Here is a 23921-nt window from a genome sequence, read left to right as displayed (position 1 = left end):
TCCGATTGCTGCGGCGGGTGGCCTCCGAGCTCTCCCGCTCGGTTGCCTGCGCCGCCGCAGATGCCTGCATGCGGCGGCTGCACCCGGCCGGGGGCTTGTGCTGGTGGTGGCGGCAGCGCAGGGCAGGAGGGATAGGCGGCGGCTGCTTTGTGGCGTGCGCTCCCACCCCCTCACCTCCTCCAGCGCTCTCTCCGGCACCCCGCGCCTGAGGCCACCGCCTACCTGGCCTCAGTGGGCGTGCCGGCCCTGCATGGGATTGAAGTAGGGTTGCCCAGTCCATAGACCCTCCCAGTGGAAGAAGGGACCTGGCAATTAACTTGTGCCTCAGCTATGGTTGTTTTCCCATGCACACAGTGTGTGCACACTCCCAGTGCTTGCATGATGACATCACTTCCAGGAAGTGACATCATCACACTGGCCAGAGGCTTCCTCCAACACTTTGTGTGAGGCTAATTCTGACCCAGTTGGGGCCAAAATTGGTCCCCACAAAGCATGGGAGCACACTCATAGCCAGCACAACAACGTCACTTCAGGAAGTGACCCTCCAGGTTGTGCCCTCCAGTAGACTGCTCACCATGCATGTTTCTGGGATGCCTGCCGTGGCGGGCAATCTCCACCATAAATAGCTTGATTATAGACTCACTGTTGCATAGTTTATATGTGACATTTGCCACAGGTATCAGCATCCCAGTAGCAGCCCATTCCACTTAGTACAACTTACCTTTTAAGGCAGGCTCATGCATATTGAGTTTCCCAGTCTGCAATCCACTTCAGTGACTTCAGTGCTGCTTCTTAGTGTAGGGTAGTGTTACCTTTCAGTGCATCTCATAAACAAATGAAGCTACCTTATAGTGAACCAGACCACTGATCAATCTATGTCAACATTGCCTACTGACACAGGCAGCAATTTTCCAGAGTCTCACACTGAGAACTTTCACATCACTTTGTACCTGGTGCTTTTAACTGGTGATGCTGGGGACTGAAGTTATGTTTTGCAAAACAGCTGTTTAGGCCAAAACAGTTGTTCTGTTGTATCTGCTACACAAAAACCCTTCTCTCTGCTATGATAGTTTTCTAAACATAGGGAGTTTTTGAGATTGATATTCAGTTCTATATTCTGAAATTGTATAGTCCCCAAAGGGCTGTGTTGAGTGCTTGTCTAAACATTTTAATGGGCTCTAAGATGCTGATTTCTCAGCTCCTGTTTACAATGGTGGCTAGAGGGCAAAATAACCAGAGTGGAGAATGTATATTCATGGTTGTCATATATTGACTTATGGAAGGATTAGTGCACATTGAAGTCATAGACTAGGCATCAAGTTTGCTTTCTTTGTAGGAGCGAGGGTGTCAGGGCTGGCCAGGGTCTGCTCTAACCAACTTGGAGAATATTTTCTCTAGCACAAGGCCTGTGGGCTTGTGCTAAGAGTGAAAGATATCAGCAAGTAGGTACGACTGCTCTGTTACATGGCAAAGGTAGAAGGCCAGACTCCTAGTATTTGTACCCGGCCTAGCCAATCCAAAGACTTCATACTAGCTGCCAATCATAGGGACTGATATTGTCCTCTCACAGCTGTTGAGGGTCTTGGAGCATGAGGATACAGGGTTGATGGATGGTTTCAGCCCAAATACTGGATGCACTACACGTTTTTGGTGTGTGTACATAGTACGTGAGCACTCCAGAGGGGCGCCAATGATGGAAATTCTGGTTGAAAACTGGAAGCTGTGTGATCTCAATGAGGTCAAAATTGGCCCAAAACATAGCATTTTTGCACACTACCTCACAGAGCACAACCCTAAGCCTGCATATTCAAAAGTAAATTCCTTGGAGTTCAGTGGGTCTCCTCTTACAACCTAGTTTAGTATTGCAGCCATAATCTATTTCAGTTATGCTGCAATGGACACATGCTTCAATGTACAGAATGACCCCAGATCATACATACTCTTCTCCCTCCTCCATCTAACTTTTCTCCATCAACTTCATTCATACCAATCTTATATGGCAAACAACCCCTCTCCATTTAAACACTTACCTTTCCAGCCTTTCTGGAGCTCCATTTCTTGCTTTCCTTAGCTGCATGATTCACTGCTTGGGGGTGGAGGGGTGACTGAGGACAGCTCTTGGGCTCTCCCAATCTCCCTTGTTACACTTCCTCAGCGTCCCTCAAGCCCAGAAATAATGTGAGAATGCTGGCAGTGCCGGCAGAGCAACCATCTTGGTCAAGGGAGCCTGAAACTGCCTTCGGGATAGGTGTGGGTGTGGGAGTGGAGGCAGGGAGATGGAGCCCAAGCTCTGGTCTCTTCGGTAAGGGTCTGCGTTTTTGTGCCCTTCAGCAGCGGATTGGCTGCTGGGAGGAAGCACAGGAGAAGAAGGGAGGAGGCAGGAGGCAAGGAGGTGGAGCCTGAGCCCCGCTCTCCTCTGCGAGAACCCGCACTTGCCCTTCCCTCCTACCAGATGCTTGGATGCCAGCTATGCAGCGTACCAACCACCGTAGCAACTTGCTGGTGCCGTCGGCTACCTGCCAAAATTCTTGCACACTTAGGCACAGCAGCAGCTGGTGCTGCTGCTCAACTTGCTTGCCTCGACCACTCCTCGTCCCCACTGCACAAAAATACCAGATATTTAAATTTAAATATTTAAATACCGAATGTCCAGGTGAAAACTAGACACCTGGAAACCCTATGAGCATACACACTTCATCTAGAACAGCAACTAAGTCCTGCTAAAGTGTTTCACGAGCTGCTTATCATTATCACAACAAGGCAATTAGGGTTGCCAACCCCCTGGTGAGGGAGGGGATCCCCTACCCCCAGCTTCCCTTTCCTGCCACCACTCTGAGCAATAGCAGGAGAAAAATCAAAATTAAGAATGGCTATCAGTCTGATGTCACTTTTGGGAAAACCAAGAGGTAATGTCACAGGTTTTTAGGCATCACTAGAAAACCTCAGTCTTCTCTAGGAATTGTTGGAAACACTATGATTTTACCAGTGGTCAGGTGTCTAAGGCAGAACAACCTGAAGCTGAATCTCAACAAGATAGAGGTAATGTTGGTTGAGAAGGATGATATTCTAGAAAGACTGAATGCTTGCCGTGGATGGATTGAAGTTGGCTTTCTCAGAGCAGGTTAACAGCTTGGGGGTGCTCATGGACCCTGCCTTGCTTTTTGAAAGCAGGTTGGCATGGTGGCCAGGAGCACCTTCTGTCAGCTGTATGTGGTGCACCTCTTTACCTAGACTCAGCTGATCTTACTATGCTGGTCCATGTTTCTGTAACCTCACTATTGGATTAACACAACATGCTCTATGTGGGGCTGCCCTTGAAGACTACCTAGAAACTACAACTGGTCCAAAATGCTGCAGCCTGACTATTGTCAGGAGTGAGCTGCTGTGAACATATACTGCCCATTCTGAAAAACCTATATTGGCTGCCAGTCTGTTTCCAAGTTCATGGCTCACATATTTGAAGGATTGTCTCCTTCCATATGTTCCTGTGCTTCCAACTACAGTCCTCAAGCAGCCATTTGATGGCTATCCCACAACTTAGGGTGGCCCATCTGTCATTGACCAGAGCCCGAGTCTTTTCTGTTGTCACTCTCCTCTGTAGAATAGGCTCCCAGTAGAGATGAGGGGAAACATTTTCTTAGACATCTTCAAGGCGAACTGCAAGGCCTACTTGCTTGCCAGGATTTTTGAGGGGGTTTGAATGGCAGGTGTCTTTTAAGGAGGAGGGAGAGACTTGAGGAGGGAGAGACTTGGGGTATGTTATTTTATTTTGGTTTCAGTTTGGGAGCCAGTTTGGTGTAGTGGTTAAGAGCATGGGACTCTAATCTGGGGAACCAGGTTTGATTCCCCACTCTGCCTCTTGAAGCCAGCTGGGTGACCTTGGGCTAGTCACAGCTCTCTGGGGCTGTCTCAGCCCCACCCACCTCACAGGGTGTTTTGTTGTGGGGATAAAAATGGCATACTTTGTAAACCGCTCTGAGTGGGCATTAAGTTGTCCTGAAGGGTGGTATATAAATCAAATGTTGTTGTTGTTATTAACTGGATTTTTTAAAACTGCCTTGAAATGTGGAAAATAAAATAAATAAATAATAAGAGTTTCCAGTGATTCCTAGAGAGGCATGAGGTCACCTCCAGCTTTTCCTGGAAGTAGCTTCATGATCACTGAGACTGAGGGCCAAGCTACAAGTGACGAATGACACTTGAACGGCAAGTGGATCAAGTGGAGGGCAAGTGAACAGGGAGAAATACACTTGCCGTTCAAGTGTCATTCGTCACTTGTAGCTTGGCCCTATGTCTCCCTACCTAGTCTCCTGCTGGCTGCCAGGCAGGGCCAGGCAACCCTGAAGGCAATATCCATAATTTTTGTTTTAAAGGTCCAGCATGCATAACATGTGTTTGTACTATTGTACGAAGTATCACTTCTGCAACTAGGGTTGCCAGGTGGCCTTCCCCGCAAAAAGTGGGCTGGGGCCGTGGCACTGACCCATGTTTTCTCCTCTATATGTCTGGTATTTTAACCACATTTCCCCAGGACCGTTCAATAAAAAACCGAACTGTCCGAGGGTTAAATTGGACACCTGGCAACCTATCCACAACTCTTAAGCGACATGAAGAACGTAAGTAGCTCAGATCCCACTTTGTACTTGTGCCAGTAAAGTATACTGATTTTTTTTAATGGTGAAGTAATGAATTAGAAGATAGAGCAATGCAGGATCAAAACAGAAAGAAGTCTTGGTTTTGCTCGATGTAAGTGACTACAGAAGGAAATAGATTTCTTTCCCTGTGTTATCTGTTTATATATGGAACAGTGTGAACATTCATGACCTAATGTCTGGGGAGGGAATATTCATGATCTTGTTCTCTTTTTCTTGCAGTGAATAATCCCTTTAGATATGTCTGCCTGTGCCAGTTCTAAAAACATAATAAACAAAGCAAGGAAGCAAAATAAATGCAGCCAAAAGGCAGTAAGGAAAACATACCGAGTTCATTTTGACGCACCGCAGATAGGGCTGCAAGGCCCAACTTGTAACCTTATTAAAGGCCTGTACTGGCCTAATAATGGATGATCGTAGGGAATGAATCATTTATCTGATGAAAAAGGTTTGTATTGATTGGATAAATTATTCACAAAGAATAATTTGCCCACTAAGTCTGTTGGAAGCACCAGGTCATTCTAGCAGAAGATCTTTTTAGAAATCTGGCTTCCTGAGACAACTTCCCCAAAAGTAACTTGGGCTGCAATCCGAAGAACACTTTCCTGGGTGTAAGCCCCACTGAATGTCATGGGACTTTTCTCTGAGTAAACTTGCTTAGGGTTGTTCCCTTAGACAACTTGGCCAGCATTGCAGTTGCTGGGCCTAAAGTTCTGCTCCAACCGCAAACGTCGGCCCTGATCCATCTCTAGTCGTGCACATCCAGTCAAAGGCTAGAGGTGTGCATCTCCATCTGCGTCACAAGACACAATGAGTTCGGATTATGCTGTGTATGTGGGTTACACACCCGGATGTGTATGTGCATCAACTGTGTACTTGGCAGAGTGTTTCTGCTCACAGATTTGTTCTGCTAGGTTAGGATGACTGGCTAGCAACTAGCAAGTGGCATGTGCCTTTGGGTTTGCAGTATATTTATAAAGCAGTCTGGTTAAATGATGGAAAAAGATCTGACCACAAATACTGTAGACCTCCTTCTCTCTCGCTGTTCAAAGCACCCAACTACAAACCAGTCAAATACAGTCTGTTCCTGCCATTAGGGTGGTCCATCTTGAAACCTACCAGATAAACTCCAATGAGGGTCTCACCCCCCCCCCCCAAAAAAGACTGTGCATTTACCTCTTTAACTTCAGTCTCTCCTAAAGTCAGGATCAGGAAGACGTGAGTAGCAAATAAAGCCAGGGTTCCTGTAAAATTTCAGCTGCCCTAAAGCACTCCTGCATGTGAATTGGGAAACAGCCCATTGTGCAGAAAAGCTCCACTTGGAGGCAAACTTATCAATCCCTTCCCCACTGAAGATTCCAATGATGTCTCATTGATTAGGAATAATAATAACCCTAATGCAGAGAAGGATCCATCCTGCAAGCTTCTCTTATCGTAAACTCATAATCCTCTCTGGACTCAGCCATCAGTCTCACCCGGTCTTTTATCTCCTAGGAGGATCACATCAAATCCTCTCCCCAACTTACAATTTTCCCCCCACAGGCCACCAAGAGAGGGGGACTGTGGGGACAAAATTTCCAGGGCCCAGAGTCACATTGAGGGCCCTGAGCTGTGGCTCTCCAACAGCTGATGCTGTACAGTTTAGCTTCCCTGGATTGCCTCTGCCCTCTCAGCTGCTGCTGATGTGCCATGATGATTACACACACACACACAGAGTGAAAGCCAGATGCTGAGGGTTGGCTCAGCTTCCCCTGCCTGCCTCCGTCCTGCACCAGCATAGCCAGCCAGCCTCACACACTGGGCTGTGTGCTGGCAAGGCAGCACCTGCATCCCGTGCTGCTTCTCTCTCGTATGATGATCTGTACAGCAGCAGCTCGTTCCTTGTCATAGTCAACCTCCTCCTTGCACCTGCCTTGCACAAAGCCCACAGTTTGCTGCTTGTTCCATTTCCTCAGCTGCATGGAGAGGCTTTTCTACCCCAAGAACAGGATTGTCATCTGGTAAATGAGCCCCTATGTGGAGGAAGTGAGTCCACTGTCGGTTTTTCTATTGCTCACTTTGGTCAGTATGGAGGCTCCGAATGAGTATTCACTGCAAGCACCGACGAGACGCCTCCTGGGCTGTTTTAAAGCACCTGTTCCTGGAGGTGGGGGAAAGCCAGGACTCACTCATTGTTTTAGAGAAGAGATACTTTGTAGGGAGAAGAAAGTGGTTGCCAAGACACACGGGTGCGTGACATGGTGCCCATGGGTGACAGTTGCAAAACAGGAACATACCGATTCGTTCTAATCTTCTTCTCCTTTCTTTCCCTAAGACAGTGAGACAGAGAGAGTGAGAAGCTACAAAAGAGGCTGAGGGAAAGTAAAAAAGAATAGGGCCCAAAAGAATGGATCATGATCACAAATACCTTATTGCAATGTGTACTAATTAAGTAAAATCTGTTCTTTAAGGATCCTGTCTCTTTTCCTTTAACGTTTCTTACCTACTGAACAATTATTATTCTATTAATGGAAACAGCAAGACAATTATGTTAGGTTTTGATCAGGGTCACATGGTGGGGGGGCAAGTGGAATCTTTGTCTGGGGGCCCATGGCGGCTCTCGGGAGCCCTGTCCCACCAGTATTTTTCCTACCTGGCACATAGATGCCAGGTAGACCCAATAAAATTTAAGCTTTCTTACATAGTCCAATCCTGGTCCAGAAGGACCAAGGCATCCTAATAAGAAAATCCTCAGCGTATAAAAGTAGCCTCGATATCCCTTGTACTGTCCCACCTACTGCCCCTGTGACACTGCACAGACTCTTCACAGGGATACTGAGCGGGCCTCAATTTCTGCACTGCTCTCCCATCTTTTCACTGGGATCACCTAATATGCAGCTCTGCTGTGTGTCTTTGTCTTCTTTCATCAGATCCTGCAGTGTTTCCTCTCTCTCCAGGATCAGGCTTGTATGTTTTCTTCCCCCCTCCCTTTAACAACTCCCTTCTACAGGTGCGGTCTTAGGTAACAGGTGTGCTGTGTGTGCAAGTGTGAAGGTTACCAGGGCCGTATATCCTCCCATCAGGTGGGCGGGACCTGGTACTTACTGGAAGGCTTCTCTTTATGTGCGTACTTTGTGTGTGCACGATCTCGACACTGACATAATGATGTCACTTCCAGAAGCGATGTCATTGTGCCACCAGAGGATGTGTTCCTGAGCTTTGCCAATTGGCAATTGCCTATTGGGGCCAAAACTGACCCCTGTAAAGTGTGGGAGCATGCCTGCCACTGGTACAATGGCATCACTTGAGGAAGTGATGGCCGTTGTGCCCTGCTGCATGCTTGCCCTGGAGGTTTTTTGCCTCCCGGACCCTTTCCCTGCACCTCCCCCCCCCCCGCCCTGCCAGCCAGGTGAGAAGTGGAGGGGGCGGAGGCTGGGAGCAGGGGATCCCCCTCCCCCACCAGAGGAATAGGATCCCTGTCATTGTTCTGCTCTGAGCGTGCCTCTCATTTTTTATACTTGCTGTATTTTTCCAATAAAGATTTGCTTTTGTACTACTACAAGAGCCAGTTTGGTGTAGTGGTTAAGAGTGCGGGACTCTAATCTGGAGAACTGGGTTTGATTCCCCACTCCTCCACTTGAAGCCAGCTGGGTGACCTTGGGTCAGCCACAGCTCTCTCAGAGCTCTCCCAGCCCCACCCACCTCACAGGGTGTTTTGTTGTGGGGATAATAATGACATACTTTGTAAACCACTCTGAGTGGGCATTAAGTTGTCCTGAAGGGCGGTATATAAATTGAATGTTGTTGTTGTTGTTATTATTTCTGCCTGGTTTTCTTGCTAATTCACCTCTATTTGGGCATGAAGTGCTGCTCGGAGTGGGACCCTGATATACACCAGACTGTGATCCCTTTCTAAAAAATTGCCCAGAAATGCATGTGTTGTGACCTAGCATGCAGGGTTGGCCTCCAGAGTTACATGCCCTACACATGTATACCATTTGAGTAACAACCTCACATTGACCAGAGCCCGGGACCTTTTTGTTCTCACCCCCCAGTCTGTGAAACAGGCTCTCTGAAGAGGTGTTTTTCAGGAAGAGCAGCAAGGTTTGTTTGATGAAATATGAACAGCAGGAATCTTTTGAGGGGGGAAGTATTTCGGTTTAAATAAATAAATAAACAAATCCCGCCTGCACAACATCAAGAGCATCAGTAGTGATGGTATATATTGTCCCAAAAATATTTCACTTCCTGCAGTTTATCTTTAGAAAAGAGATTGTGCAATCTAAATAAAATAAACAAAAAACAAATACACTGATTGGATGAATGTGAAACACGCCCCCCCCCCACAATTATTACCCACTCAAGCAGATGATGGACAGTATCTTGAGAGAAAATGCTAACTTGTAGTGCTTGTTGTCTTGTGTTATTGGAACCATCTATTTAAACATTCCAGAGACCTATCTTTAAAATATATATTTATAAAAATTCAGTTTCCAAACTGACAAAATGCTATCATCTTTTTAGTGTCTGAATGATTAGAGGTTTTATCGGTGGTATAACAAGCTCGCTGGAGCCTTTTAGAACATAAAATAAAAATGATACAACAATGGGGGGTCAGGAACCTACACAATTAAGTGTGGTTTTGTTACAGTCTCAGTAGGAGGAGACTCATGAGAACTATAAACAGGATGCCTCCTGCAAGCTGCTGGGAGTCTCCAGAGAGCAATAGCAAGGGCTGTTAGCACCGTCTATATTATGATACTTCTAGCAGATGGTAGAAACAGGTCAGCACACTGGGGGAAGGGAGAGTGCTTATTATAGCAGTAATATGCATTGTTTGAATGTTAAGCCCAAGAAATACCGTCCAGATTTGAGTCAAACTATGTGTTACATTTGTTTCTGTGTTCGTTTTTTCAAAAAGACTTCTCCCACCCTCTCCAGGCACTGAGGCTGCTTTTTCAAAGAAGGGGACAGCTTAGAGAGGGTTATTTGGAGGGGGGGAAACCAAAACCTTTCTCTCCTTTGTGTTTTCCTGCCGTAGAAATGGTGCTCCCCAAGAGGCTCTTAATCCCATTGGAGAAAATTTAAAGAGTGTTCTTTTCTGTGTTGTAATTCTGTAAAAAAAAGTGTTTGGCAATTTATATCAGATACTAAAGGTCTGTAGTCACAGCAGCTTCCTGTTTATAGATTCCAGCTAGTTTGAGTGAGTCAGCACTTCGTCCCTGCATAGGCACAGGATTTCACAGCGTGCTGCTTTCTTAGACAGTGGACTTTCCAATAGCAATTCGGACCGTGCTTCCCTGGCTCCCCACCCCACCGTGGCAACACATTGATTCTAATGCTGCAGTTCTCAGGCAGGCACATTGTATATGATGTTTGTGGAACTCCTTGCCAGAAAGCCTCACCTCCATACTTATCAGACGTACAGCACCAGAACACCTCAGTTGATCTTACAGGTGGGTCAGGTGAGACTCAGGTGAGATAGCCACCTGGCTGAGTCATATAACAGTTCTATAGGTCAGCTACCCACATGACTGGCTCATACTCTTTGCACTATACTGGCATCCTGCTCCCAGTCTGACTGAAGACTTAAACTCCTCTTTGGTTTAAAACAGTTTTCAAAACAACTCCTTTTTTTATTTAGCCAGATCTGCCCCTCTTACCGTGGCCAAAACATACGCACATGATGTTTCTATAAATCAGCTGATCTTACAGGTCGGTCAAATGATACTTTGGTCAGCTGGCCATCTCGCTGAGTCGCATCATAGTCCTGTAGGTTAGCTACTTACATGATTAGCTCATTATCAGTTCAGACTGAGTGAAAGAAAATATAAAACACTAAGTGGTTAAGAAACCAGTACTTCATTGTAACTTTATAAATTTGCATACGTTCAGTCTGGCATATCTAGAAACATTGAATTTTGTACCCAACACATTCTAGGCAAAAAAATGGTCAGGCAGGTGGTTACATGGTGAACCCCAGGTTACATGGTCACGTCCAGTGGCCCTGCCCCCTGATCTCCAGACAGAGAGGAGTTTAGATTGCCCTCCGTGCTGCTTGGCCGCTCGGCTCGGCAGCTCGGCGGGCAATCTAAACTCCCCTCTGTCTGGAGATCAGGGGGCGGGGCCACCGGCCATGTAACCATTTTCTCCGAGGGCAACCCACTGAGTTCCACCACCTCTTTCCCTAGAAAAAAGGCCCTGGTGAACCCATTCACAAAAGCAGGTTCTAGAGACATCGATTAAGAGGTTCTAACTGAAAATCTTCAGGGGGTGTGCAAGCAGTTTAGAAGTACACCTCAAGAGAGACATTGAGGCATGGCTCTTTTGCAACACGAGTGCCAAGTGTAAAGATATTGGCCCTTTTGTGACTTTTTAGGAGTAGCTCTTTGCCAGAGGATAAAAATAGAAACAAGATTTAGCTCCAAAGTCTTTTAGAATTATAAACACAAACCAATAAAATCTTATTGCTTAGGTATTGTTTTGTGTGAGGTGAGCCCAGCATTCACTGAGTTTGTTAGTGTTAAATTATTCGTTCAGATTATTTCTGATTGAATGCTATTGCCCAGATTAAGTGCTCTGTTAGGCAAGAATTGCAAACCTCCGAATCCAGAACCCTTTCCGCTATGAATATATACAGCCTTCTTTAGTGGCCAAAGCCCTCCCCTTTTTCAGGAGCAGAAAAGCTGGCGGGATCCAGCCTAATACATATGCACACCTCTCTTATTGCTTGCCATATTCTCATTTAAAATGTTAAATAGGTTGTATTGTGGCTGTTGTGGGTTTTCCGGGCTGTATTGCCGTGGTCTTGGCATTGTAGTTCCTGACGTTTCGCCAGCAGCTGTGGCTGGCATCTTCAGAGGTGTAGCACCAAAAGACAGAGATCTCTCAGTGTCAGGATCTCTCAGGACACTGAGAGATCTCTGTCTTTTGGTGCTACACCTCTGAAGATGCCAGCCACAGCTGCTGGCGAAACGTTAGGAACTACAATGCCAAGACCACGGCAATACAGCCCGGAAAACCCACAACAGCCATCGTTCTCCGGCCGTGAAAGCCTTCGACAATACAGGTTGTATTGTGCTTTGGGAGAACAAACAGAAGCTATTTTTTAATGGCACAAGAGGAAAAGAAATGATAACTCAGAGATTAGCAAAGAAAAGAACAGTGAGAACAGAGTTGAGATTTGTTCATGAAATTTAAATGACATCACATTGAGGAAGGTGGTGGTCAATGTTCTGTATTATGATTTTATGAATTCTGAAGCCTGATACAAATATCCTCGTCGCCATTATGAAATCTCCTTTGCTTTTCATGAATTTACCACACTTTTAGGGGTGCCAGGCCGCCCTCCGGTAACAAACATTGCCCACTGTCGCTCTGAGCAGCAGTAGAAAATTTGTTTAAAAATCTGGCAGTAGTACATGCACTATGACATCACTTCTGGGGATAACCTGGAAGTGATGGCAGGTAGCTCTAGGAATTTCTGGGAAATGTGACAATTCCTAGAGCTACCCACTGTCACTTCTGGATTTTTCCTGGAATATATTTCATGGTACACATGATGTTGTGTGCCCTTCCCTCCCAGCTTCAACTACAGCAGGAAGTATCCCTCTGTAAAGCTTACATTTTTTCAGGACCTGATTTTCACCATATGCCAGGAGCGCTTATCATCAACTGCATTTGGTTCATCATCTTTCTTCGACTCAGCTGATCTGGCCATTATAACCTATGGTTTTGCAGCCTCACAGTTGGATTACTGTAACATGTTCTCTGCCCTTAAAGACTACCAAAAACTGTAGCTGGTCCAGAATGTGGCAGCCTGACTATCATCAGGGGCTACCAAATAGGCACATTTGTTGCCCATTTTGATTGAAACACCTATATTGGCTACCAGTTTGCTTTTCAGTTCAATTCAAAGTGCTGATTATGAACTTTAAGCTGTTTTGTGACCTGGGGCTGAGGTATCGGGAGTACCATCTCCTCCCATATGTTAACCAATTTCAGTCTTCAGGCTGCCATTGGCTGGCTGTTCCCCTGCCTAGGGTGGCCCACCTGGCATTGACCAGGGTCTGAGCCTTTTCCATTATGACTCCTACGGAATGAACTCCCTCGAGAGCTGAGGAGAGCCACCTTGCTGGAGATTTTCAGGGGGTGCAGTATGGTTATTTCTTTGCCAGGGCTTTTATTCAGGTATGAACAGCAAGCATATGGAGGGGTGGAAGCATTTGGGGATTTATTTATTTGGGGATTATATCTGTAATGTTTTAATTTTTAATTGTAAAATGCCTTGAGGCCAGAGGAAAGGTGGGGTATAAATATTTTAATAAACAAATAAAAAATCAATGAAATCTGCCTTTTTCGTGCAGTTTCTATGATCAAACAAGCAGCATCCTTGCCGTGCTTTAGCCTTGTCATACTAAAAATCATTTCATTTGCCACATGGGAAGCAAACTCCATCATAACAAGACGACCTTTCATAGGTGAGGTCCCTCCTGTTTTACCTGTTTCCTGCTTCACCATAGCCTCTCTCTGTGTATATTCTAGGTACAGCTAGCTTGGCAAGGAAGCCTATTGTTTTCTTGGTAGCCCTTAGTCACGGCTGCTGGATACTGACGTCTGTGTCTGCTCATAATGCAGCACTGAAATCTTTGAAGCATCCATCTTTGTATACTGCACAAGCAGGAACTTATAGGACCAGGCTGTGCTAGGAAAATGGAGCGTTCTGAAGAAAGTAGTTGTAGTGCTTCCTTCAAGCCCATTATAAACATATTTGAGATGGAAAGGGGGCATAATGCCCCTTAGCTATGAATCTTGCCATTTTTATGGGCAGGAATGGACAGAGGAGTGAGCATGGCCCTAGAGCAAGCTCAGCACTGCAGGAGTCACTTGGTTGAGCGTTACAGGCAATGGGCTTTAGTTCCCCTATTGCTTCCTCCCACAAACCAGTGACAGGGTAGGAAGAGTTCACATTGATTATTGTTGTCACTGAAGGGTCTGAGCTGCATGACTCCAAAGGCACTAGCAGAGTTTCTGGGGCCTGGCTTTGATTCCACCTGGCCACTAGTGGCTGGCTAGAGCAGCAGCCCACCAAAAAATTTCACTATAAGTTAAATGGTCAGTTTGCCCTCATTTGTGAATGTAAAACCAAGTAAAGCGAGATGGTCTAGTGGTCTAACCAGAATGTGATCTGTCAGATTCTGGTGTTTATTCACCAGAAGTACAAGACAACAAAACCGAGTTATGCTTTTGTTTTGATGTGACTTTTTCTTTTTTTGCTTCTGCAAAGATTGTTGGCCAAACTGCCCATAAATAAACATGGAACTTTAATGAATTAAGGAGGACTGCTGTTATAAACCTAGCCAAACTCTTTGCTTCAGCAGAGCAGAAGAGGAAGAGGAGGAAAGGAAGCTGGAGGAGAAAGAACAAGCATGCAGAATCTCCCCACCAAGATCAACAAATGGGATCTCCCCTTTCCTGCTAATCTGGAGTGCTTGTCTTGCTGTTTCTTTATCTACAGCACTAATGCCGACTCCTGTCTCTTCTGCAAAATGTTGCAGTTTCATGAAAAGCACAGGATGGAAATTCTTTGCCTAAACTACAGCAGCCTAAAGATCAACATAGGAAGCAGAAATATGGGAGGCAAAGGTCAAGGCTTTCTAATTAAAAAAACAAAATTAATCTCACTCTGCTGAGTATCAGAAATCCTTTCCTTCCTGACTTTAATAATTGCACATGATCCCGGGTAGAGGCAATGTGGTGTAACAGGGATCCCCAACCTTGTTCAGCCACTGGGTGCTTTTGAAAATTTGGGAAAGGGCAGCATGCATCATCACCTAATGGATGACATGGGAGCAAGGCCAACAACAAAATGGAAGCACTAGAGCCAGTCTTAAAATAAAGTAGTGAGATGCTCCACAAATGTTGGCAGATTCTAAATCAAGTGCCCTCCTACAATAAAATTGTGTGATGTGAAGGGGTAGCCGTGAGCAGCTTTTAGGAAATGGCAATCTCTGTCTCCATTCCTGTCCCTACCTCACCCCTAATACCACACCATTTTCACCCAGAAACGAAAGTACCTAAGTACCCTTCTCTCCTCATTACCCAGAAACAATGCTGCGAGCCATGCATGGCCTGTGATTTCTGCATTCTCAAGAGTTCTGGCAAGTGTGGCTTGCCATGCTATGTTTAAAGACAGTTAGAGAACAAGAAGGAATTCCATTTTCTGGATGAGGGTATGGTGTAGTGGTGGTGAGGGCAACATCAAGTATTAGTGGTGTGTGTTGGGGGAGAGGAAACAGCAGCCTCAGGTGGCATGCTTTATTGAGCCACAACTGGACAGTAGAGTTGCCTGGCCTGGCAACCAGTAGGAGAGCAGGTGGGGACATGGAGAAAGGCTGTCAATGATGTTATGACATCACTTCCAGGAAAACCTAAAAGTGATGTCACACCAATCTAGGAATTGTCATAAACTCTATGGTAAAAGCATCATCATTTCTGTTTTTTTCTGGAAGTGATGTCACATCTTCACTAATGGTGATTTTGAAAAGAAAATCTTTCTTCTGCCAGCTGTTGGTTTGCCAGTGGGCATATGGCAACCCTACTGGAGGAAATTATTTCCAAATAAGCACTCCTGTTAGACAGAAAGTTGAATGGTTCCTTGGTTCTCCTGAAACATCTCTTGTAACGAGGAGGTGACGAAACTTGGGACTGAACTTTTGATTTCTGGAAGAGATGTTGTTTTACTTTTGTTTGAAAGAAACATGAAAGTTTTTCTCCCTGCATGGCTACAGGGAGAGAATGCTAAGCCTAGAGATATAAGAAAGTCTGAATCTGCAGCCAAGTCTAGCACACATGCATGGCTGTGGCACAGTTGTCTGGGATGACCTAAGTCTATCAGTTCAAAGGGGGTGGCCCCAAACTCTTTTGTATTTTATCTTGTGTTCAGGACGCTTTGGATTTTATCCCCAAGAGTCAAGAAGCAAGTGAGCAGTAAGATACGTATTAGTTGGTGCCACAAGTGTGGCAAATTCATTGAAAGCAACAACAATTTTCTTTTGAAGCTCCAAATAAATAATTATAATGCAACGTTTAAATTCTTTTTGTATATTAAATGCTAGTGCTACTGTCTTTTAATGTTATCATCTTAGCATAATGTAGCTACAATGGATCAATGTTCAGAAACCACAGAGAGGCTTTCATTGATTAGCACTCCTGGGACACAGGTTCTGTGACTTCCTTTAAGTTTAATTTAGCTTACTTATAGACTGCCTCTCAGCTTAAAACGACAGTTTAAAGTACCCTAAAATAGTGTTTACTATCTAACACTGTGAATTTGTTTGCACCTTGCCTGTACTCTAGGACACAGAAGATGTGATTTACAATGCATTCAATGTTACCCCAGTCTTAGGTCCAAGATAGATGTTACAGCATCCACACGTCCATCCCGTGGATGCCAATACCATTTTAGAGCTGAACTCAGCCTTTAAAAAATGCTCTGGGGGCTCTGGGAAGGAAAGCAGCATGGAATAGCCTGAACTCGTCAGATCTCAGAAGCTAAACAGGGTCAGTACTTGGATGGGTGAGCAGCAAGGAAGACTCTGCAGAGGAAGGCAATGGCAAACTACCTCTACTTTTTACTTGCCATGACAGCCCTTTGCTGGGGTTACCATAAGTTGATTGTAACTTGACAGTATGTGTGTGTGTGTGCATGCATGCACGTGCACGCGCGCGTGCGCGTGCGCACACACACACACACACACACACACAAGGGCTCCATCCTGATTGGGTCTGCAGCACAGTGGGGACCAGGCGCCTGTCCCCCCTCAACCCTGAGCCTTTTCAAGGGCCAAAACAGCCATGGGCTGTTCAGCACTTGGGAAGGTGCATGGAGGGTGGGGACAAGATCACCTGATCTGAATCAGGCCCGCACAGCATTTTTAAATGGCTAAGTTCAGCTGTAAAATGGCATTGGCATCCATGAGTAACAGCTAGTTTGGCCCTAAGTCCTGAGAAACCAGTATGGAATCCAGTTCGGGAGGCTTTATCTTAAAAGAGCAATGCTCTCTTTTGTATTCTTTATGGCTTAGCTGAGTTATGAAAATCATGTGGTTTCCTATACTAGATCAAGGGCAACTGAGTACAATTCCATGCAATCTATGGTAGAAACAACAACATGGATTGATACAGCCAATGTTATCTTTACAGATGTCTAACGGTGCAATTCTAACCAGGCTTATTCAGAAGTCTATCAACATGATAAGAGATCTAAAATATGTTTAGTGCTAAAAGCTGCATAAACAGAGGTTGACTAGATCAAACTTTTTTTATAAATCTTTCACAGAATCATAGAGTTGGAAGGGGCCATTCAGACCTTCTAGTCCAACCCCCTGCCCAATGCAGGATGAGCCTAAAGCATCCCTGACAAATATTCATCCAGCCTCTTCTTGAAAACTGCCAGTGAAGGGGAGCTCACCACCTCCCTAGGCAGCTGATTCCACCTTTCAACTACTCTGACTGTGAAAACGTTTTTCCTACTATCCAGCCGGTACCTTTCTGCATGTACTTTAAGCCCATTGCTTCGGGTCCTATCCTCTGCTGCCAACTGGAACAGCTCCTTGCCCTCCTCCAAATGACAGCCTTTCAAATATTTAAAGAGAGCAATCATGTCCCCCCCCAATCTCCTCTTCTCCAAACTAAACATTCCCAAGGCCCTCAGCCTTTCCTCGTAGGGCTCAGTCTCCAGACCCCTGATGATCCTCATCGCTCTCTTCTGCGCCCTCTAGATTTTGTCCACATCCTTTTTGAAGTGAGGCCTCCAGAACTGCACACATTACTCCAGGTGTGGCCTGACCAAGGCATTATAGAGAGGGACTATGACTTCCTGTGATTTCGATGCAATGGCCCTTTTGATACAACCCACGACTGAGTTTTCCTTTTCTGTTAATTTTGAAATTAACAGATCTTTATTCTGTTTTTATTCAGTAGGAGTTAGCATCTATAAAAAGTTTGGCAACACACATTTGGGGACTATTGCTGAGTTTGAAGCACATATTAGGAGTAATCCAGAAGTTAGGCACACCTATGAATGGGACAGATGTTACTCATTAAACATGCAATGCCAAACTTCCCTTTTGTAGCTGGAGGGAATGCACAGGGAGGAATTTGCAGGCAAGAAAAGTCAAGGGGTGTTTTACTCTTTCTCTGTCCACTGCTTTCTCCCCATAACCATTCCCCATCAGACCATTCCCCCTGGTTCTTTTTGGTCTAGAGCCCTTCTGCAGAGGGGCAAGGGGAATGGCTAGGGAGGAATAGGAACGGGTGGAAGAGTTTGCCTTTCTGCTGCCATGACTTCTTGCAATCTTTCCCATCTTCCACATTCATATAAAACTATCAACAGAGTCGGGAATTCATAGTTGATGTGTAATACCTAGTTCCAGTCTATGGGTTGGTGCTCTTTTTACATTCCGAAGGATTTTCGGTATCGTTTTCTGTATATGAATTAACATCTGAAGTGAAAACATACAGATTGTCTCTAAGGCTCTACTTCTAGTTTTTTAAATCATGGAAATAGGAATCTTTGGTGTGTCTGCAGTTCAGATGTTACACTGCTCACAATGTTGCAGGAGTTGGCTAGTAGCAATAACATCTCGACTAGCTCTCTGTTCTTTTGAAATTAACAGATTTTTAAGGGCTTTAAAAGTATGCTTAAATTCATTGTTTTGAATCTAACTTAGACATGGCCCATGTACCTTGGTTTGCACACACTGTTGTTAAATCACACATAAATTATGTGTAGCTGATGCAATTTCTTAAGCAAATCAGGATGCTAAACAGACACCAACAGACTAATTAATCTGTATCGCCTGATCACCCATGTATATGAAAACAACATGCTCATGGACCCCAAAGTCTGGCTACCTTTACATTTAAGAGGCTGTAAAGTAGAAACAAATGCAGTACAAACCTTCTGAGTACTTTTTTTAGCATATAAATGTGGGTTTTGCTGACTTCTGCTAAGTGAAACCTCAGTAGGTTGAATGTTACTGCTAACAGTTCAACAACTACTTCTTAAAAAATGTGAGACCTGGGAATATTGTTCAGTAGATTGTTGTCTGACATTAACCCAATTACACTGCACAGTATTCACACTGTGATCCTTGAATAGCTTTATCCACCATGCTGCAAAAACTGAACCGTTCTGAGAAAGCTGTTACAATAGTGTTCAGTTTCCTTTTTCACATGGGAGTTTGTGGTTGGAGAGGAGCCAATGGAGGAATGCAGGAAACCAGACCGTGTGCTGTAAGATTTGCTCCTTGCTCACGAGGTTCCTTGTACATGAATAATCACAGCACAACACAAAAACCTGTGTTCTACTTAGTCATGACAAAGTGTCAGCATAATTAAGTCGTATACACTGAGACTTTCATCTAACTTATCTAAAGTCCAGCACATGTTCCCTGCTAGTTACATGAATCAGGGAGTGTTCGAAGGTAAACATGAAAACTTCCATTGTTGAGTAACCACTAATAACAGCTCTGGGAACGTCAAATTAAGCACAGAGCATGCCCATTTGTTTTTTTTAAAACATAATGGTAATGTTATCATTACATTTAAAAATCACAAATTCAGAAACAAAATCTGAAGTAAACAAAGGTCATTGGTTAACCGTCAGTCATGAGTCATTACCCTCATAGCAACCTTGAAGACAAGAGCTGTCAGATCTTTGGCTTAGTGGAAGAAATGTGTGGCTTCTAAGCCATTTGGAGCCAGGCTTGAGCACCCTGCTAAAGGCAGGGAATAATGTATGATAATATGTGGGTGGAGATTATTGGTTGCTTCCAGCAAGAATACGGGGGAGGGGAAGGGGGCAGCAGGATACCATGGTGTAGTCAGGGGCAACCCTCAAAGCAACTCCAAGCAACCTAGCTCACTTCCGAGCCTTAGGGCCAAACTACAAGTGACGAATGACTCAGGTTGGACACTTGTCAGCTTCCCTCAAGTTTTGATGGGAAATGTAGGCAGCTTGGCGGAATGTTGGACAAGTGACAGTTGAAAAGTCCATTGGACAGCAGTTGGAGAGCCAAGCTACAAGACCAGGATGCCTACATTTTCCATCAAAACTTGAGGGAAGCTGACAAGTGTCCAACCTGTGTCAGGCATCACTTATAGCTTGGCCCTTAAGCAACACAGAAGGAACACAAGCAGGAAAAAAGCCCAACTGGCAAATAAATGCTAGGAGTACCAGCTGCCATTGGGGTAAAGAGCACAGAAGCCAGGAGAGGTGATGGCACTCCAACAAGCACTAGTGCCTTACCACTCCAACAAGCACTAGTGCCTTACCACTGTCTCAGATGGAGGTCTTTCATATCACCTTTACCTGATCCTTTTGACTGGATATGCTGGGGACCAAACCTGGGGCTTCTGTATGCAAACACACTAGCAATGAGGCGCAGCTGCTCCTGCACTGTTGATAATTGTTTATAAGTGATTTTAACAAAATTTGGATGATTTTACGAACAGGTATTGGTGGCTCTCAGGAATATGTTAAAGCTGTTTTAGAGAGCAGGCTTATCTTATTTGTTCCTTTTCAGACCTGCAGGATAGACCTCGCAGGTACTACAACATGATAATGAGTGGGTGGCATGCCCCTGGTTCTCAAATTTGTAGAATCCCTTGCAGCAAAACAGCTCGTAGAGGCCCCTGAAAAATGCTTGAGCAACCTCTGCGTTACTTGATGCTCGGGAAGAGAAACTAACCATGGAAAGTTACACATTTCCCACAAAAGGAGCTGAAAGGTCTGAGCAAGAGTTAACTTGTGGTCACTGGCAGTATAAAGCATTCCGTTGAAAAGAGTAACAAGATGAGGAATGAAACTCTTTGAGTTGCTATCCCAAAGCTAACTGAGTAAGCTACTCCCCACCCTCCACCCCAATCTCAGTATCACCCAAAGTTTGCTTTCAACATCCAATGACAATGTTTACTAAAATGGGAACATTTATCTAGCCACAGTGTTAGCAGAATCTTCATAGCAATAGTACTTTATAGAAGAGTTTAGGCTATTTAGGGCAGCCTGTTTGCTCTGTACTTAATGACCACATAGTCCAAAGGAGGGGAAAGATTTGAGTCTTAACTGTTTGTACACAGGGGGTGGATGAAGCCTGTTCTTTAAGGCTGTTTCAGTATTTGCAGATCTTAGCTAAGACTGTTTCTGAGATTTAAAAAAAATACCCTGAAGGGTGATGAAAACATTTCTACCTAACATCAGAGAATGGAAACACAGATTATTAGAGTACACCAAAAGACATTAATATATGAGTGGAAGGGCTGCTTCTTTCAAACTGTCACAGCCCACAGACGCTGGAATGATTATAGCAACACTAGCCCGCTCTATATAATGGCAATTCCCCTTTACTGAGCATGAGTTTGAAAGAGTTAAACAGGCTTCTGTTTCTTAATGTGTAGTGACTGGTCTATCCTCTGTTGAGTGAGATGGAGATTGGCAGAGGGTGTGCCTGTGCCCCCTTAATTCAGTCTTTTAAACAGTGACTTTTAAACCATACTCTTCCTAGCTTGTGCGCTCTGCACTGTGGTTGCTTCCACACAAAGACAATTTCCCATTCTACTTTGACTGTGGCAACACTGCTTCCGCATGGAGAGTTACTCTATACTTTCCCCTCCCTCATGCCATTTCCTCTCTTCACTCCAGGTTTTTTGTTTTTATTGCTATTGCCATTATTGTTATTACTACTAGTTGACACTGAATCACTATAGTTTGTTAACTACCAATAATTGTAAGAAACCAATAAAATGTCTTCGGTAAATAGTGGGATAGAATGGAAGGGGGGGGGGTAGATGGCACCAGATGTGGGGCAGGAAGATGCAGAAATCCACTCATTTCTTTCTACACTTTCACCGACTAGGTTTGGGAAAATCACAGTTGAGCTAGAGAAAACACAAATTGGCAGAAGCACAACTTTCAGCAGAAGCCAAATTTAAATCCACTGAGACTGAAAGCAGGGGTGGGGAGAATGCACAGCAAGAGCTCCATGTGAAAGCAGCCTATAATAGGCTCACAGAAAAACTGATGTGGCATGATAACAGTAATATGGAGTGGACAAAGGCACAGTATGATGGCTTACAGGATAGCCAAAGGATGAAGAGGTCCTGAATGAGATCTTACTACTCACTGGTGGAATTGGTACAAAGATAGGATGGGAAAATCTGAATTAACGCTCAGACACAAGATACACCATGTATGTGCAACAGCAAGTGACAACAACCTCGGAGTTTAGTTCTGCAATATACTACTCAAGCAATTGTTAAGCATAAGCCACGTCCAGCACTTTCTTTTTAACAAGACTGCCAGAATTTTAAGGTGGAAATATGCTTTCTATATTCCAAAACATCCATGTACACTATATGAAGTTGTCTCACAAAGAAAATATTCAGATGTGACTTTTGAAGGTAATTTGTGACTTGTGCTAATGACTAGAGATGGGCATGAAATGAACTACGGAACAAAATTCCGAATGGAATGGCTGGTTCGTTTTCAAAGAAACATGTTCCGTGGGTCCGCGTTTTTACGGAACAAACTTTTCCTACCGTTCCGTTCTGTTGCTGGTTCAGGAAACCGGACACTTTGCGCCATTCAATCCATCACCCAGGCAACGGTGGCAGTCTTTTGGTTGCCCCCAATCTGAGGCCTCCGCGCTTGATTGGCAGCTGTCCCTGTGAACTAGAGAGCTCCCACTCTGGCCCATCCAGCCAGGAAAAGGGCCAGCCCTTCAAAGTAGCTTCCAGCAGACACTCCACAATTTTTGCCACTGCGAAAATGACAGGAAAGGGGGGGACCCATGGGACATGCCTTTCCTGGGGTTCAATCCCTCTGAAACTTGGGGGGTCTTTAAAGGACAGTGAGGACTAGGTCCCCTGCAAATTTGGTGGGTATTGGACATTGGGAAGGTCACTTTGTAGCCCCTCAAAGTAGCTTCCTGCAGACACTCCAGTTTTTACCACTGTGAAAATGATAGGAAAGGGAGGGGACTCATGGATCATGTCTTTCCCGGGGTTCAATTTCTCTGAATCTTGGGGGGGGGGGGTCTTTAGAGGACAGAGAGGACTATGTCCCCTGCAAATTTGGTGGGTATTGGACATTGGGAAGGTCACTTTGTAGCCCCTCCAAGTAGCTTCGAGCAGACACTCCACAATTTTTGCCACTGCGAAAATGACAGGAAAGGGAGGGACCCATGGATCATGCCTTTCCTAGGGTTCAATCTCTCTGAAACTTGGGGGATCTTTAGAGGACAGTGAAGACTAGGTCATCTGCAAATTTGGTGGGTATTGGACATTGGAAAAGTCTTGTTTAGTTTGGCTGTGAGCGTGAAGGTGCCCGTTCTGGGCACCCTTGAAGCAGTTCGGAACCGGCTCAAGTTTGGCTAATTCATGTTCCATGAAAATGAATGAACCACTAACCATGTGGTTTGTCCCCCCCCCCCCCGTTGCATGCCCATGTCTACTAATGACCACTTCCTTTCACAAAAAGAGCATCATTTCTTTTGACTGGAATGTTTTTCTAGCTTGTTTAGCAGCAACACTTGTCAGTGCTGCAGGGCAGCTGCTATTATTTACACATACCTGCACACACACAAATCTACACTCAATCTATGCCAGACAATACATATTATAGAATGTTGCATAGAGAGAAGCATAGCTGATAATCAAAGAAAAACTATTCGCTTGTCTGCTAGCACCAGTGGCAGGTTCAACAGGAGACAGAGAGGCACTGCAAATTCAATAGTAGCAAAAAAAAGCAGCAAGGTGAAGCTTGTTCTTTCATTGTGCCATCAACCGGAATAGGACCTTTAAAACAACTGTTAAGAGACACAAGAACCTTCTCCTAATAGAAGCTCCGTATCACCATAAATGTGAACCATGTTAACCTTCCATTAAGTTAGAATTGTCACCTTTGCCATACTTTTCAAAATGTTTTAAGAGTTGGAAGAGAAGGTTATCTAGATATAATGAAATCAGCCTCACAGGCACATCCAGTGAGAATCTGCCTGTCTCTCTCTCTCACTCACTCACACACCCATCTCACTTGTGCTATTTGAAGTGGAAGATCTTTCATACTCTCCTTCTAAAAACTGTGTCAGTGAGAAAAATGTTCCAGCCATACAACGCAAGCAGCAGTTAATCAAGGAACATACATCCAAAGATGCCTTTGGTATAGAACTAGCGGTGCTGTTCTGGGAATCCTAGGCAATGACATTTAAAGGAAAGTGGTTAAGTTTT

Source organism: Eublepharis macularius, chromosome 8 (assembly GCF_028583425.1).
Source record: "Eublepharis macularius isolate TG4126 chromosome 8, MPM_Emac_v1.0, whole genome shotgun sequence".
Classification (NCBI taxonomy): Eukaryota; Metazoa; Chordata; class Lepidosauria; order Squamata; family Eublepharidae; genus Eublepharis; species Eublepharis macularius.
The sequence above is the reverse complement of the archived record's forward strand: the minus strand, read 5'-3'. Positions refer to the sequence as shown.